The 17,901-nt window shown below is 40.9% G+C and overlaps 1 protein-coding gene and 1 long non-coding RNA gene across 37 annotated transcripts in view; one reads left to right on the top strand and one right to left on the bottom strand.

The window, feature by feature from the left end:
* MSI2 (musashi RNA binding protein 2) overlaps nt 1-17,901 on the bottom strand; it is a 430,429-nt gene that overhangs the window by 276,867 nt on the left and 135,661 nt on the right. The window lies entirely within an intron of this gene.
* On the top strand, nt 58-6,760 carry LOC308574929. Its single transcript, XR_014002641.1, has 3 exons — nt 58-307; nt 1,468-1,552; nt 5,972-6,760. It is a non-coding gene; the product is annotated as an uncharacterized lncRNA (long non-coding RNA).

Raw genomic sequence — 17,901 nt, 5'->3', positions numbered from 1 at the left:
TTGTGATTCACAGGTTGCAAAAACATACACATATATAACCATGGGTCATAAGGATCCTTCACAGGAGGAGCTGGAAGTAATTGCTTAGAAAGTAGTGTTAAACAAAGGGTTGAAACCACAGAATTGCTGAAGAGGGAACATTAAAAATGTCAGCATGGATGAAAGACATTCACCAGCGCTTACTGTCGAGAAGCTACTGGCCTGCAGATGTCCTAAAGGGTACTTGGCTAATGGGATCAACATTACCGTTTTTGATATAAATTATATTTCAGAAGCAAACAACACAACAAAAAAGCATAGAAATGGAGTAAGTTCAAACTATTCTTTTATAGTAATGGTCTCCAGTTGAGCATAATCACCAAAGCTACAAGTGATAAGATTGCCAAAACTAAGCAAACATCTGTGAGATGAATTCATCTCCGAGGGGAAGCCAACAGCTTGTTATCATTAAGGAGGCGATGCTCTCTCTGCATTTGAACTGCAGGCCCCCTTGTTACAGCTTTTGGAGAGGCAATTGCACCAGATGTTGGCAGCTATCTTCAGATGGACGACAGGCACCTGCTGTGGAGGGTGGAGGACTTAAGTTTTCACTGCCCTTTTTGGGGGGTCCATTCTGGAAAACAAGGCAGCAGTTGACCCTCTGTACAGTGGGGAAAGTGTGTGCTTATAAAGAAAATTCAGTATGTACTTTCCAATTGTTCAAAACCTTCCTATTTTTAAATAAGATTCAATAGGGTTCAGTCGGGAGGCAATACCTCCTCCCACTTGAGCCCAAGAACTCTAGGCTTATCTAGAGAAGCTGAAAGAATTATTATTTCTCAGATGTTATCCAGACAGAGATGGAAGCTCCAAATTACCTAAATCAACTGTTTAAAGTGGATTTTAGTCATAACATAGATGGTAAAACCTGGCTTCTGTAGCTTATGTTGTTCTGTGTGTACTAATTACACAGCCAATACTACAATGAAATATCACAAGCGTTTGGAGTGTGCCTTCTGAACTTCTGCAGATGTTTCACCCAATGAGGACCCTCAAATTTGCTTCACATTTTGCCTGAGAAAAAATTCCAGTGGCCTCCCTAGAAGAAGTCACTGGTGAATCATGCCCACTGTGATCTTATCAGCAATTAATAACAAGGCAGTCAATAGCAACGGGCACTTGTCCCTTTTTACTTTACGTTGGGTACCTTGAAAAATAAAAAAAGTAAAGAGCACTTAACCCTTAAGCTGATTCCACTACATGCTGTTGAGAAAATTAAGTGTTCGCCTCTGGCAAGGAATACAACCCTATCAGCTTCAGCTCATCCCAAGATCAAGGGGCTTACAAGGTCTATTTTGAAATAAACATCATGTTTGACACAAAATCATGATCTTCACTGTGCTAGTGCAGCTTTGAAATCAAAGCCCTGCTAGCGGGAATAGATTTTTCGCTTCTCTTATTGTTTCACCTGTGGAACATTTCTTTCAGGCATCAAGCAGACTGTAAAATAACCTATTGCAAATCTTCAGCTTGTGAAAACAAGACAATGCGCCATACTTTAAATAAGCACAAGGTAAGCGACTTTCAGGCTAAACCTCTAGGATCTTCGATCAGTTATCTGAAGATGCCAACACAATTCCATTTAGATATACTCCAGTCTATGGCATACAGAGATATTGGAGCCAGCCATTTTCACAGTGTAGTCAGAACTCTGAAACAGTCTGGTTCATCATCAAACAGGCTGCCACCACGTCCTAGATCTGGGTGGAAAACACACAGCAACAAAACTGTCATGTTGTTTTGTATGAAGAGCACATTTAACTTCCCTAAAAAGCTAAATACTAGTATGCCGTAACCATACCCCAAAACTGTTTTATTTCAAGGCAATGCACCTTGTAGGGGAGGGGGTTTAAGGGAAAGCAGCCCTTTCCCTGCCGGAGAGTAAACATGCATCTGGGAACCCTAAGGAATACAAACTGACTGATAGTAGTAGCTGCAGGAAAGACAAAAGGCAGTATTTCTTCACACAACATACCAGTGCAACTGCTTAAAATGAGGGTTATATGAGTTCTAAATGAAATCCCAGCCAGTAACCTGGCTGCTGCATTTTCGATCAGTTGATGCTTCTCAGTTGTTTTCAAGTGCAGCCCCACAGAGAGTGCATTGCAATAATCCAATATGGGAGCTAGGAGTGCATGGAGCGTAGTGGCCAGAGCTGGAAATCGGCACTAAAGACATCAGGGCCTCCAGTAATAACGTTGGATCCATGAGTAGCCCAGACTACAGACTTGCTCCTCCTGGGGACCGCAACCCTGCACAGAACTGCCATCTCCCAAGCTCTTTGTCAATTCTTAGTCAAGAGTACTCAGGACATGTAACATCCCTGTCTTATCAGGATTCTGCTTCTATTTATTGGCCCACATCCAGCTCATCACCACCTCCAGCACTTCTCCTGGATGGAACAGAGAGACAGAATCTGGTGTCCCATTTTGTTCTAAAACCCATGAGGATCGCTCCCAGCAGCTTCAAACAGATGTAAAATATAGCATGCAGGACTCGCCATCTACTTCCTGAAGCCACTCCCAAAGAAGAGGGTGGTCAATGGATAAAAGGACATGGAAAGGTCAACAAAAATGTCAAGCAGGGCTACCAAAACCATTTCAGGGCCATGACCAGTCCTGAAACCAGACAGAAATGGGTCCAGATAATACTGTGAGTTATAGTCCAGCAGCATCTAGGGGGGCCATAGTCCCCTTATACCTCACTATATGAGCCCAAACATTTCTCGCCTGCCTCTCTTTCGGCATGGAGTTAGGAGAGAAGTGTTAAGACACCCACAACTTCCATGAAAAGGATACGTGAATTTTAGGCCTATAAAATATGCCAAAACTCCACCTCCCGAACAAAACCCTCTTTCAAAAACCAAGAGAGACATGTCCAAAAGTATTTTGAATCTACCGGCACCGTTCACTGCTATTAAGCACAAATGCAACTTCAGGAAAGGCCACATGCACTGACTGGGACACTCCAGCATGGCTGTGTGCATTGCAGACTTGTTTCAGATTAAGAGAAAGCTAATCCACCTTCTCTTTAGATTAGCCTGATCGGTTTTCTACCTGAGCTACTTTATCCTTGTCTCCCTTCTCATATGAATGATCCTATCAGCATACAATTAATCATGATTTTTTTAAAGCATGCAAATTATTGGTATGTGTGCGTTTCTGTCATGATTATTAGCACAGGTAGTAGCAGTGTGGAGTTCCAGAATTGGGATGGGGGGCTTGTGTATCCCCCTTAATTGTGGGTCCCTGTACTTGCCACTGTTCACACTGGCCATTCTCTCTCCAACCTCACACTATTGCCCAGAAAGAGAGGCGAGTGGAGGTTGCTGCTGTTCTTCTCTGCACATGCTCAGTGGCAGGGCATCTGCTCTGCTAGCTGACAGTCCTCTCTCCTCCCCCTGCCACCTCTTATTTAGCTAAATTTTGTGGCAACTTTGGCAAACCCACTATTTTTCTGCAGGTCTGTATGTACTGTGTATATGCTGTGTGCCTCTCTCACATCCCACAGAGAAATGTTAAATCCCTAGGCACGCTAAGACAGAAGGGAGAGATAAAAGAGAGGAAAGGCTTGCATCACAGCATCAATGTTGGCAGCTTAGGTTTTCTTGGCTGTTGGTGCCTTTCTTGTTCTGACAGATTTGGGGAAGGAAACCCAGTGACCAAGACTGGAGCCTTCAGAGTTAGCTAGGCATGGCTTTTCTCTTACAGTCCCTCATGAGGGTGGTGTGTGCTGCTGTGACACATTCCCTAACAGTCTTATCATGAAGCCACTGAAGAGACAGAGACATAAAAATAGAACAATTGCTCAAAAGGGGAATGAAATATGCCAGAGAGACTGGCTGGTCCCCCAAATGGAGCCATGTGGCTGATGCACTACATCCTAGGTCTACCAGAGAGGAGATAATGTTTGCAATTGCCTAAAAGCCTTCTAGCCTTAGACAACAGCATTGACTGTATATATAAAGGCACTTGAACAGGTCATAAGTGACCGATTTATGGCCATTTACTTGCATGTAGGAAAAAGTGTCATTATACCCATTTCCCACAGTACAGTGCTTTTTATCCACACCCCTCTCCTTACAGCCAAGGAACACTCATCTCTCAGGGATATTCTAAATGCTTCCCAGCTCTTCTGAGTATTCAGACCCAAAAATGGTCTGCTTTTAAAAAAAAACCAAAAAAAAAAAAAAAAACAGTAACAAGCACTTTACTCAGGATGTTAACATTTTTTTGGTACGGTGACAACAATGTTGTGTGTCATTATCCAACACAATGCATTATTTGACAAGAGTCTTCCTTCCCCTCTTGCCCTTAAATAAAGTCTTATTTCTTGAAAAAGTTCAAAGCAGGATGTATCAGATTTTATTTTAGTGCCTTCAGCTCTGGAGTTCTGGTTGACAAGGAGGAATCTCAGCCTCTGGACATCTTGCAGCACCATGCAAAGTCACTTTTGCCACATCTGGCTCATGTGAATTTCAGGGCTAAGCATGGCAAAGGTAGCCAGTAGCCAAAATGAACAGGACTCCTAGTTGCTCAGACCCATGAAGCTTTTTTTCAGGGATTAAGGAGTGCCACATCATCTCATCTGACCTACTAGTGTAAGGAAGCTCCCTTGATTTTGTCTAAGCTTCAAAATAAGACTGGATTCGCCCACCATGATCCTACTGCCACTCCTGGGCACATCCCTGGTTATGTTCCCATATCCCAATATGCCTCTCATACTGGTTAGAAAGATCCACCAGAGGAGGACAAGGATTTGGGAGGTGATGGCAGAAATGGTTAAAAACCATTCCTTAAAGGTAATACGTAAATACTGCCTGGACTGGAATAATTTTGTTTCAAAATGGGTTTCTTTTCAAAGTTAACTGGACAATATACATCCAGAGTCAAAGTAGGACAATAAAATGAGATGCAAGTTTTTGTCTCCAGCCGGCTTCTGTAGGCACAGGGGAGATTAGCAACAGACATGCAAAAATGCACCAACATATTTTCTCCAATGCATATTAAAATCTTTTGGGTACTCTTGATTATTACAAATTCAGATTAAGTCAAGACCTGACCTTCTATTACTCTGAATGCAACTAATTTACAAATATAGTGTCTTGAAATGCAGCACTGAAAATTGTAACTGGCTAACAAGTAGTCAATTTAATAAAAAAAAAGATTGCTGAATAGAGGAACAATAATAAAAAAGGCTTTAGTGTACCCTACTTACTAAAAAAAATCTACATTTCAATGTGTAGCAGAGGAAATGTGCCATTCCATCTGCCTGCCCATGCTAGAATAAATAACCCTTCACAGCTAGGAGGATCACAACCCTTCTCACCAACTGGCATCAGGCTGAAGCCAAGGTTAGGAGGTTGCACTGCCAAATCCCCCTAAAATGAACCCATGGAGAGAATATTGCCTTTTCTCATGCTAACAATCCTATTATCATGACATCTTCAGAGGCCCTTGGGGCCTCAGGGAAAAATAAACCTTGGAGTGTTTAATACTCCAATGGATCATTAACTTGTTCACACCCAGGTATCCATGCCAAAAGAGGCAGAGATCTCCTGTCTGGATGGGGTGATATTTCCACAGCTGTCAAAAGAGAAGGACTTGAAAAAAGCAACTAATAGTGTGACTTCTATCACTCTTTTGGGACATTCCTCAACACCCGGGATTCTTGCGGATTGCACATATATACAATTTGAAAACACACAAGCGCATTTGCTGGGTTAAACAGGCCGTTGCTGGCTCCCTGCTTTTTATTCAAATGCGTGATGTATTAAAAACATTAACAACAGGCTAGTACATCTTTATTTTCTTTGGAGATTACAGCACACTTTGGCATTCACTCTACTATTCTTGCAACATAAAACCCAAGCTATGCTCAGGCACACCTAAAGAAACAGCAAGTTTAATCCTTTGTTTCTTTTCTGTTTAAGATTCAAAGCACCCAGGAAGGACCTAATGGGACAAAGTTTAGAGAGGCAGCATGATGCACTGGGTAGTGTGTTGGACTAGGATCTGAGAGAGACCTGGGTTCAAATCCCCACTCCGCCATGTGGGCCAGTGTCTCATTCTCAGCCTAACTTATCTCACCTGGCTGTTGTGAAGATAAAAATGGGGAAGAGGAAAACTATACACAACAGTGTGAGCTCCTTAGAGGAAAGGTGAGATATAAGTGCAATCAATCAATCAATCAATCAATCAATCCTTTCCTGTCTTATCTGCGGAAGTGATCAGACACCTACTTCTCCTAACAGTCTCTTCCTGCATTCGCCTCACCCGTAGAGACTTCAGTAGGAAGCAAACCACTGCCATTCCTCTCAGCTGAAAAGAACAGGCTATCCCATGCTTCTTTGCACCCAGTAAGAAAAAAAAATCTGCCTCTGAAAGGGACATTCTACTCAACTATTTATGGCCAGGAGGACTGAGCTAGATCTGCTCTACACTAGCAAACAAGCAATAGTTTTTCAAGCAGCCCAGGGGCACAGAAAAACGGAGCCTATGTGGCAGAGAGTGTATCAAAATGACTGAAGAGGCTTCTGTTCAAATTCCCTACTACTTGATCACGAAGCTCATTTTGGGCAAATCACCCAGCCCAATAGTGCTGTGATGACAAAATGGGGTATATCACCAAAATGCAGTTGAAGGAATGTAGTCATAATGAATTAACACTGAGGCACTGCTGGCCAAGCACCCTTTGCTCAAGACTTTAACAATTTAACTGGGAGCTAAATTTCATCCCACCTTCAATCTCTCACTTTGGGATAGGAAGGGGGGGGGAGACACTGAAAGCCTTGTCCACTTGAGGGGTTCCCCCCCTCTCTTTTAAGGCAGGCACATAGCAAACTTAGAATCATAGAATCATAGAGTTGGAAGAGACCACAAGGGCCATCGAGTCCAACCCCCTGCCAAGCAGGAAACACCATCAGAGAACTCCTGACACATGGTTGTCAAGCCTCTGCTTAAAGACCTCCAAAGAAGGAGACTCCACCACACTCCCTGGCAGCAAATTCCACTGTCGAACAGCTCTTACTTAACATGCCTTGCCTGGCTACTTTTCAAGAGAAATACCTGAAGTCCAAGAATAAGAACAAATGCTTAAGGAGTCTTTTATTGAGTCTTAAAACATCCTTGATCTTTTAAGAGAGATAATGTAGCACAGGTATTTTATTATATTTTATTTTATTACTACTTTTACCATTACACACAGAGAACAGAAAAGTGCATTGATGTACTAAGTTGGCTTGACACATGCATCACTACTTCTCAGACACTCAGATCTGAAAAGTTCAGGCAGCTACAGCACACTTTTTACATTCCCACCATCTTGCTTACACATGGTGAAAAATAGTATCGTACACCTTGCAATTCAGAGGACTGCAGCTGCAAAAGCTGAACACAGCCCTTCTCCAAAAAGATTCTGCATAACTGGAGCAACAAACAAACAATTAAACAGCCCTGAAACTCCAGCTACTTTTAGCATTCCTAGTGTGCAGTGGCTTAACCTTTCTCTGCCCAAAATGGCATGTATGACCTAAATATTCTGGTATAGCATCCCAATACTTGAGATCAGCAACTTCCAAGTGCTTGTAAGATGAAAAAGTAGCTTAGCAGCAAAAAATATTTTAAAAAATAGTTAACATTTCACAAAGAAGGGCTGCATCTTGACACAAACCCAGGAGGACATGGGAAACAGGGCAGCTGAGGTATATAAAGGCCTGATTGTAGCAGCCCACTGGATTGGAAATGACTCGTAAGCCTAATGAAACAAAACTTTTGGCAGTAAAACAGAATGAAAGGAATGAGACAATAAAAAGACAGGAACAAAGGGAGCAGAGTTGTTTCAGCTTAGCAAAATAAGCTCACTTTGTTGTTGGGAAAAGCCAAAGCCGATTAGGATAAACCAGTGACTAAGCATAAGTCTTCCCAACTAATTACACAGCTCACCATATAAAGTATAAATTGCAAGTCTCCAAAAATAAGGACTGGGTTACTTTCACAGGACTTCTGGAAAGCAAGTGGTACCTACAAAGGGGTGGGGTGAGGAATAATAACAATCCCTTTTATTAGCAGCAGCTTACAGCTTTAAAAGAAGCAGAACATTCAGGTCTTAGGATGTTTTAAGTGTAAGCTTTAATCAAGTTTGTTTTTTTTTATATAGATTTTTTATTGCGTTTCTTTTCACAGGTTAACAAATTTGTTTACATGGCAACATACAAGAAACATTTTTTATATATATGTATATGAAGAAAAATAAACAAAGAAAAAAAATATTAAGAAACTTTCCTTAACATCCTTCAACAGTCCTTCAACTTTTGGACCTCCTCACATCCTCTCAGCATTGCATTCATTGTTCTAGCCAGTTCAGCAATTTGTTATCTTGTTTCTCATCTTATTATACCTTTAAATATATTATGTTACCAATTTCAAAAATTTGTAGTTTAATTTTAAGACTCTTAATAAACATAATATTTTGTTTCAAATATGTCTCGTTTTTTCCATCAATGCTTACTTTATCATTTGCTTAAAATAAAATGCAGAAGCATAATGTTTCTTAATCGTGCGCTATCTTAACATTCAAACAACTTATAATGTTTTTGCAAATAGTCCTTAAATTTTTTCCAGTCCTCCTCCATTGTTTCTTCGCTCAGATCTCGGATTCTGCCAGTCATTTCTGCCAACTCCATGTAGTCCATCAACTGCGTCTGCCAGTCCTCCAGTGTGGGTAAATCTGGTGTTTTCCAGAACTTAGCGATGAGAATCCTAGCTGCTGTGGTTGCATACATAAACAAGGTTCTGTCCTTCTTTGGCACCTTCCGGTCCACCATGCCCAGGAGAAAGGCCTCCGGTTTCTTAGAAAAGGTATATTTAAATACCTTTTTCAGCTCATTATGTATCATTTCCCAAAAGGCCTTTACTTTCGGGCAGGTCCACCAGAGGTGAAAGAATGTCCCTTCTGCCTCCTTGCATTTCCAACACTTATTATCAGAAAGATGATATATTTTAGCCAACTTGACTGGGGTCATGTACCACCGGTATACCATTTTCATAATGTTCTCTTTCAAGGCACTACATGCCGTGAATTTCATACCGGTGTTCCATAACCTTTCCCAGTCCTCAGACATAATGTTGTGTCCTACATCCTGTGCCCATTTAATCATAGCAGATTTAACTGTCTCATCCTGTGTGTTCCATTTAAGCAGCAAGTCATACATCCTTGAAAGTACCTTAGTCCTTGGTTCTAGTAACTCCGTCTCCAGTTTCGATTTCTCCAACTGGAAACCCACTTTTTTATCCATTTTGAATACCTCTTGAATTTGAGCATAATGTAACCAATCTCGCACCTTACCTTTTAGTTTATCCTGGCTTTGGAGCTTCCAATTATCTCCAACTCTTTCAATCAATTCCCAATATTTTGGCCAATAGGCCTCCATATTGGGCCTTTTTTTAGAAATCTTAGCTTCCACAGGTGATAACCACCTCGGGGTCTTACTTTCTAATAGATCCTTATACTTCATCCAGACGGCAAAAATTGATTTTCTGACAATATGGTTTTTAAACAGTTTGTGAATCTTCGCCTTGTCATACCACAAATAAGCATGCCAACCATACACATTGTCAAACCCTTCCAGATCTAGGACATCGGTGTTTTCCAACAGAAACCAATCCTTCAACCAGCAGAAGGCTGCAGCTTCGTAGTACAACCTTAAATCCGGCAGGGCAAATCCCCCTCTGTCTTTTGAGTCGGTTAGTATTTTAAATTTTATTCGGGGCTTTTTGCCCTGCCAGACAAACTTAGAGATATCCTTCTGCCATTTTCCAAAGCATTCCATTCTGTCCACAACCTGAAGGGTTTGAAATAAGAATAACATTTTTGGCAAAACACACATCTTTATAGCTGCGATTCGGCCTGACAAGGTAAGTTTCAATCTTGACCATATATCCAAGTCTTTTTTGATTTCCAACCAACATTTTTCATAGTTATCTTTGAAAAGATTTAAATTTCTAGTGGACAAGGATACTCCCAGGTATTTCACTTTTTTAACCACACTTAACTCTGTCTCTTTCTGATACCCCTCTATCTCTGTAGGTGTCAGATTTTTAACCAAAACCTTAGTTTTTTGTTTGTTTAACTTAAATCCCGCCACCCGACCAAACTCCAGGATAAGTTCCAAAACTCTTTTTGTGCTAGATTCTGGCTCCTGTAATGTCAAGACTAAGTCATCTGCGAAAGCTTTCAGTTTGTATTGTTTCGCTCCGACCTCTATACCTTGCACCAACTGGTCCTCCCTAATCATATTCAGCAATACCTCCAAAACAGAAATAAATAGCAGAGGGGATAAAGGGCACCCCTGTCGTGTCCCTTTTTCAATTCGAAGTTCCTCCGATACCACATTGTTCACTATCAGTTTAGCTTTTTGTTCTGCATAAATTGCTTCTAATCCATTTTCAAACCCCCGTCCCACTCCCATCCCTTTCAAGTTCTTCTTCATAAACATCCAAGAAATGTTGTCAAATGCTTTCTCCGCATCAATAAAGATTAGAGCAGCCCTTGTATTTCTAATTCGCAACAGCTCCAATATATCAATAATGTTCCTGGTATTGTCCGACATGTGTCTACCAGGGAGAAAGCCTGCTTGGTCCTTGTGAATTACTTCATTTAATACATTTTTAAGTCTACTTGCTAAAATGTCTGCAAATATTTTGTAATCCACATTCAGGAGTGAGATGGGACGGTAGTTCTTAAGCTGAGTCTTTTCCCTTTCTGACTTGGGAATCAATGTGATGAATGCTTCTTTCCACGTTTCCGGTGCCTTTCTCCCCTCCATGATCTGGTTACAAACCTCCAACAACGGTTGTATCAAGAAGTCCTTCAAAGTTTTATAATATTTGGAGGTGAGTCCGTCCGGGCCTGGAGATTTGCCCAGCTGCATGTTTTGGATGGCACCTTCAATTTCCTGTTGAGTTATTTTGCTGTTAAGGATTGACCTTTTATCTTGGCTTATTTTAGGTAGTCCATTTGTTTCCAGAAATTGATCCATTTCCGATTCTTTCTGAGGCCCCTGTGCGTAGAGCTCTTTGAAATATCTATGGAAACACTTTCTTATTTCTTCTGGTTTCTGAACTATTTTTCCTTGAATCTCCAAATTTGTAACCGTATTTAACTTTTGTCTTTTTTTCAATTGCCAAGCCAACAACTTTCCACATTTATTTGCTGATTCAAACGATCTCTGCTTCATTTGTTTGATTTTCCACTCAATCTCTTGATTGATCAATTTCGAATATTGTGCTTGATGAAATTTGATCTCTCTTAACACCTCTTTTGACTTTGGTTTAATTCTCAGCTTTTTCTCTCCTTCACTTATTTTCTCTAAAATTTTTTCTTTTTTTCCATTCCAATATTTTCTTTTTATCGAATTCTGTTGAATCAGAAACCCTCTCATTACAGCTTTACTTGCGTCCCAGATTGTTCTTTTCTCCACCGTAGTGTTCAAATTTATTTCAAAGTAGTCCTTTAATGTTTTTTGGGCCTTCTTCACAATCTCTTGATCTCTTAACAAGGTGTCATTCATTCTCCATCTGAAGGATCCAGTTGGAAAAAGTCTCAGTTCCATTTTTAAGGCATTATGGTCGGAGCAGGTTTTTGGGCAGATTTCCACTTTTCTCGTTTTCGGAGCCAGCCCTCTAGATATCCAAATTTGGTCGATTCGTGTCCATGACAAGTGGGCCTCAGAATAGAAGGTTCCTTCTTTACCCAAGGGGTTCCTTGTCCTCCAAATGTCAATCAAGTCCATATTGTCTGTCATTTCAAAAAAGGTTTTAGGGAGTCTGCCGTCTGTTGTCAAGTTTTGATTTTGGGATTTGTCCATATTTGTAGACACCACCCCATTCATATCTCCCATCACAATGATATTAGCATAGTCCAGATAGTCCATCATTGTCTCATGCAGCTTCTTGTAGAATTCTGATTTTCCATCATTTGGCGCATAAATTCCTAATATCAAAATCTTCTCTCCTTGTGTTTGAATTTCGATTGCGAGAATTCTTCCATGATCATCTTTGAATAAAAATTTTGGCGACAGGTTCTCCTTTGCATAAATTACAACACCTCTTTTTTTAACTTTGTCTGATGAGATAAATTCTTGACCAAGTCTTTTATTGATTAATACTTTCCTGTGGAGCCTAGTCACATGTGTTTCTTGCAAACATACTACATCCAATTGTTCTTTTTTTAGGATATGAAATATCCTTCTCCTTTTTTCCGGAGAATTCCCGCCATTTATGTTCCAACTAAGTAGCTGCAGAGACATCCTGTTTTATTTAAAATGTTCTTAAGATGGGGTGTCTTCCTTTTTCTCAGATCCCGAGGGTGTAGGCGTTGGCCCACTTCCGGGCAGTATTGGTGCTGGTAAACCTGGAAGCCAATCCGCTCCTTTTTGGAGATCTTCTCCGTGGTCGTGAAGGAACTTTTGGTTATCTTCAGGTGTTCTTATTTTAACCTTCCTTTCTTTGTAGGTGAAGGATAATCCCTGTGGAAACTCCCACCTATAGGGAATTGCGTTGTGTCTCAGCAATTTTGCTAATTCTGTATAAGTGGCTCTAAGGTCCAGCAGTTGCCTCGGGATATCTCTGTAAATTTCCACCCTTTTGTCTTGTATTTCAATTGCTTTTTTGAAATGAAGGCCTAGGATCTTGTCTCTCTCTTCCTTTGTTCTTAAAATTATCAAACAGTCTCTGGATCTGTCTTTCCTTACCAGTCTTCCCAGTCTATATGCCGAGACTATCCTGAAATCTGTATCTTCCTTTAAACCCCAGAACTTCGAGAATTCCTGTGTTAAGTATCCAATCAAGTCTCCTTGCTCGAGTTCCGGGATGCCTCTCAATTTGATGTTGCTCTCACGGTTTTTCAGTTCCACCATTGACAGATAGACTTGTTGTTCACCCACCTGTTTGTGCAGGGGCCTAACTTCTCCTTTTATTTCTTCAACCTCTTTTTGTAGAACTCCCACTTTCTGGATTGCTTCTCCAGCTAATTCCCGATTTTCCGCTGTTGCTCCTTGCAATTTCTCTATGGCTTGCGTGTGCTGGGAAACTTGGTCAGTCAATTTTTGAATCGAGGAGGTTGCTTTATCTATCTTCACAGACTGGTCGTCCACCTTCTGGTTCAAACTTGATAATTGCTCCAATATTTGTTTTAATAGTGTGTCTGACCCACCTGCTGCCATATCTTCCTCAGTGGACTTCTCAATTGTTTCCCCTTGTTCTCTATGAGTCACCAGTACAGCTGGAACCGACGAACGGCGTCCTTGGGTCAGCGTTGTTTGCACAAATTGTCTTCTTTCCTTTTCTTTTTCCTTAGCCTCTTTAGTTTCCTTTGCTTTAGATGCTCTTGTTCTCCCTGCACCACTCATTACACATCTGTCAATGTTCAAGGTCAAATTGTCTGTTGTTCCATGGGAAAGGCAAATTCAGAAGTAAACAACCAGTGAGATGGAATTCAAAACAAAAGTCAGTTCCCAGGATTTTATAATCCAAAAGCCCTGTAGGGGGAGTACCACCAGGTTTCAAAGACAAAGAAGGAAGTAATCCGCCATTAAAGTTCCAAATTGTTTCAAAACAGTAGATTCATTAATCCAAAAGTCCCTTCATAAGCTCAAAGTTTCCCAAAGCACCTTTTATAAATCAAGAAAGTTTCATGAAAGGTGCTTGTAACAGTATCCCATTCAGTCTTTTCTGCTCAAATATAACAGTTACGTTTCAGCAAAGTTTTGCAACTGTTTCCGCAGTTTGACACAGTCTCTCTCTCTGGCAGCCCGACAATCTGGCTCTTTAAAAAAGACAGCCCAAAAGAGAAAAAAGATAGGAGGAAAGTCACCATTTACTACTTCTTTTAATCAATGTCCATTTCCACCTTCAGCTCAGTAAAATAAGCAGATCTTCTAGCACGAAAAAGTTTAAGCTTCCCACAGTCCCGTTTCAAACGCTTCCGTTTTTAAAAGCTTTGCTTTGATCTTGTCAGCAATGTCGGAAGACGGACTTCCCTTTTCTCGTCTCCCGCTTTCAGCCAAATTTACCGAATTTCTTCTGCCAAATTTAAAACCCCTTTACTCACGGGTATGTTGCTTGCAGTTTAGTGTTGATTTTAGGAAGAAGGATCAGCGCTCATCTGTAACAGCCGCGCGGCTTCGCTTCCGCGGAAAGAGCGATGAACTCACAGCACCGCTACCCCTCCTTCACTCCGGGTCTCCTTACGGGGTCCCTTCTGTGTTTTCGGAGCAGCTTCTGGTGCCCGCCGAGTCCCACGGCCACGGGCTCCCTCTACCCGTGGTTTATCTTGATGGGTCGTCGCTATGCCGCAGCGAACGACCCTTTTCCGCGGAGCCCCTCTTCAGAGCTCGAAGAGGACCGCCATTACAGTTTCGCGCCGCCCCCGGAAGTGTCAAGCTTTAATCAAGTTTGGAGAGGCTGGCGACTTTTTTATTGCAGTATATTACTTACACACACACACACACACACACACACACACGTATGGATATATGCAAATTTTAAGTGCTTCTGTGTATTCTAGTTGAAGTATAGAGGTAAAAGTGAGGAAGTCAGAGTAAAATCTGGGATTCTCAGTTTTATCCCTGGTCTTCCCATAGATTCCTTGCACAACTGTGGCTAAACTGTATCTGAAACTGCAGCTCTCAGTTAAAATGTGCAACCATATTAAAGTTCATAGAATTACTCCAGTAACTTTATCAACATTGAAGGTGAGCTGCATTTCAGTTTCATGTTAATTTCTCTCCCAAATTGGCAGAAGCTAATAATAATAATAATAATAATAATAATAATAATAATAATATAATAATAATAATAATAATAATAATAATAATAATAATAATAATAATAATATAATAATAATAATAATAATAATAATAATAATAATACTGACGAAGATCTTAGGCCAGAGATATGACATTCCAAGTCAATAAAAAGAGAATGTCTAAAGAGGCCCCAACTCGAAGGTCACAATCCAGCTCATTTCAGCAAGACTTACATATACTTAATGGAGCTGTGGACTGAGGGTTGTACCCAATTAAGTTTTACTCACACTACACTGAATGAAATTAATGGACCTGTTAGTCAAGTCCAATATCGTCTGAGTAGGGCTAGCATTTAAACAACCCTCAACTTCTGAGAGGGTTTCAGTAAATCAGCAGGTGTACCCTGCTTATATTCAAATACCATTTGTATTCATATTCCATTCCATTCCCCTTCATTTGGCTGCGCTTTTTTTTGGTGGTGGTGGGGAATCCTTTAGGGGATGATGATAATAGCCGAGTAGCCCTTTCTCTATACATACTGTGATTGACAATCTTTGTATATAATAAAGGGAAAGTTCTAAAATAAAGGTGAAATGGTGAACTTCTGGATGCTCCACAGGGAGGGAGAATTTCACACACAGCAGTGTTCGGGATTTATTAGGGCAGCTACATGAAACTGACCAATCAGTATGGCTAATCAGTGTAAAGCAATTTTTATCAATTGGAAAGATGCTCCCCATTTTAAAACATTTTACAAAACTACTTCTAAAAATGGCAGGTGGCAAACACATCTGAAAAGATATATTCTCCTTTCTCTCTCATGGGAGGGATGTCTCTTCTAACAGGATGCCTGCTACAACACACGTGTTCATCTATGAAAGGCAAAGGAGATCCACAATAAATCAACCCAGATAAATTAAAAACTCATAAGATATATAGACTGAGATATTAGTAATCAGGCGACAGCCTTATTTCTTATTATAAACAAAGCACTGAAAACTGGTATTTTCAAAAAGGTCTGCTGATATGGGATGTATTCAGCTATTAGGATAGCAATACAAAACAAGTGTTGTTTGTTGTTGTTTTAAGGGGGGCATGGTTTAAAAGAAAAAGGGCCTTATAAGACACTAACAGAGAGAAATCTCAAAGAGGCACCAAAACCCACTAAAACGCTTGGATGATCTCAGCCTGGTTGTCTATTTTTCAGACTCAGCATGAAGCCACCAGATGGCAAAACAAAAATGATTCCTCAAGGGTGCATGCGAGAAACAGGGAAACATGCATGCGGCAAAACTGTTATTAACTTCAGAACTAGATGGAGGAGTTTGGCAGATTTGACAATAACTAGGGAAGAAACATTCAAACGCTGCCATAATCCTTTAATAAAGGGCTCAGCGGGCTGTAAACATCATCCTGCCGGAATCGAAGATTATCATTGAAAAATAAAATGAATGGTTTTGCAAAACAACTATCAACCCGGCAAAATAACTATTTAGAAGTTCCCTCACCATGAAAGGAAGGTGTACACAAAACAAGGCATTCAAAGGCTACCCTAAAAATACAGGATACAATTTCTGGAACTTGCCCGTGTAAAACTTCACCGAGATGGATGGCAGCTGCACAAGTGCAGCCTAAAAGCCCTCTGGGGGCAGGGACATCTTTGGTGTAATTTGTGCAGCACCAAGCTCACATACTCACACCCAAAATAAATATTAAAAATAGTGGTGAATCTTTCCTTCTCTTTAACAGACCCCACGGGAATCAAGAGCTGGCCTGCAAAATATAATAGCACCCCCTTACCACTCATTAACTTGGAGCACATTCTATCACTAGTTCTCCAAATAAGCTGTGGAAAAGAATGCTAGTTGATACTTCACAAGGCTTGCACAAGAGAACATCATCCCATGGCTCAGATCTGTCAGCACCCAAAATACACCATCTCCAGCAAATGTGGCAAGGCCACTTATGATTAAAATGAATGAGAGCTGCAGACATGCAAAAGAATTGACCCCATCTCCACCCTCAGACCTTTCGTTTAATCAAAGATGTTGAAATTGATCTGGCTTCCAGATACTTCCATATCCTTCTATCAACAGCTGCTGTTGCAGGACTGAAAATAAAGAATCACAGCATAACCTACATGGACCTATCGGTTGTACTGAGGTCTGTTGGATAACATCAATAGAATGTAAGAAATGTTTGATTTCTCTGAGGATCAGCTTATCCAACACCAGGTTGCTAAGATGTATGTGTGTATGTCTAAATATAAAGGCAAGTATACCACAAATATAATTTGCAATTACAAGCAACTGTAAGTTATGGGCATGGCCATGCCCTCAACATTTATCCAAGCTGGACAGGCTCAGAGGGCCACAAGACTGCACTGCATCACATGAATCCTCCTGCTTGTGTACCAGTTTGAAGGTCTGAGGAATAGACTACCACTGGACTGGTCCCACACAGGGAACAGCTATAAATTATCCGGTTCACAAGCCTGGCACCAAAACTAGCCTCCCCGTGTCAAGTTCTCCACTCTATTACTTAGTTCAGAACTTCCCCATATGCAAGTGCCATCATGCTATCCACTTCTCTGCCTCCAATCCACATCATTGCCCCCACTTTTAAGAACAAAGAAAAGCATGCCATAGTGACATCAATATATGGAATACAAGTTATGGAAAAGGAGAGCAGAGAGGAGTGAGAATTTTTCTTTGGCAGCGCATCGTATACATGCCGTCCTGCCCACAGATGTGACCTGCTACCCAGTCAACTCTTATGGTCCACTCGTTTAAAGCCTGCAGAAGAAACCAGACTAGCCATATTTTTTGGGGGGTGGGTGGGATATAGCCTTTTCACAAAAATAGCTCTACTGACTGTCATGGGACCATATATTAGACTAGATGTCTACTGCTCCTCCCATGACACACACCCCTACGGAAAAAGGAAACAAACTCTGCAGTTCTGCAGTCATCTCACAGAAGCTTCTCCAACACGTGTGCTATGGCAGTGACACGCCACAGCCCTTCTCCGAACAGTTCAAAATGAAAGCAGATTAA

The sequence above is a fragment of the Podarcis bocagei genome (assembly GCF_964188305.1).
Source record: "Podarcis bocagei genome assembly, chromosome: 15".
NCBI lineage: Eukaryota > Metazoa > Chordata > Lepidosauria > Squamata > Lacertidae > Podarcis > Podarcis bocagei.
This window is presented reverse-complemented; position numbering and strand designations above follow the sequence as displayed.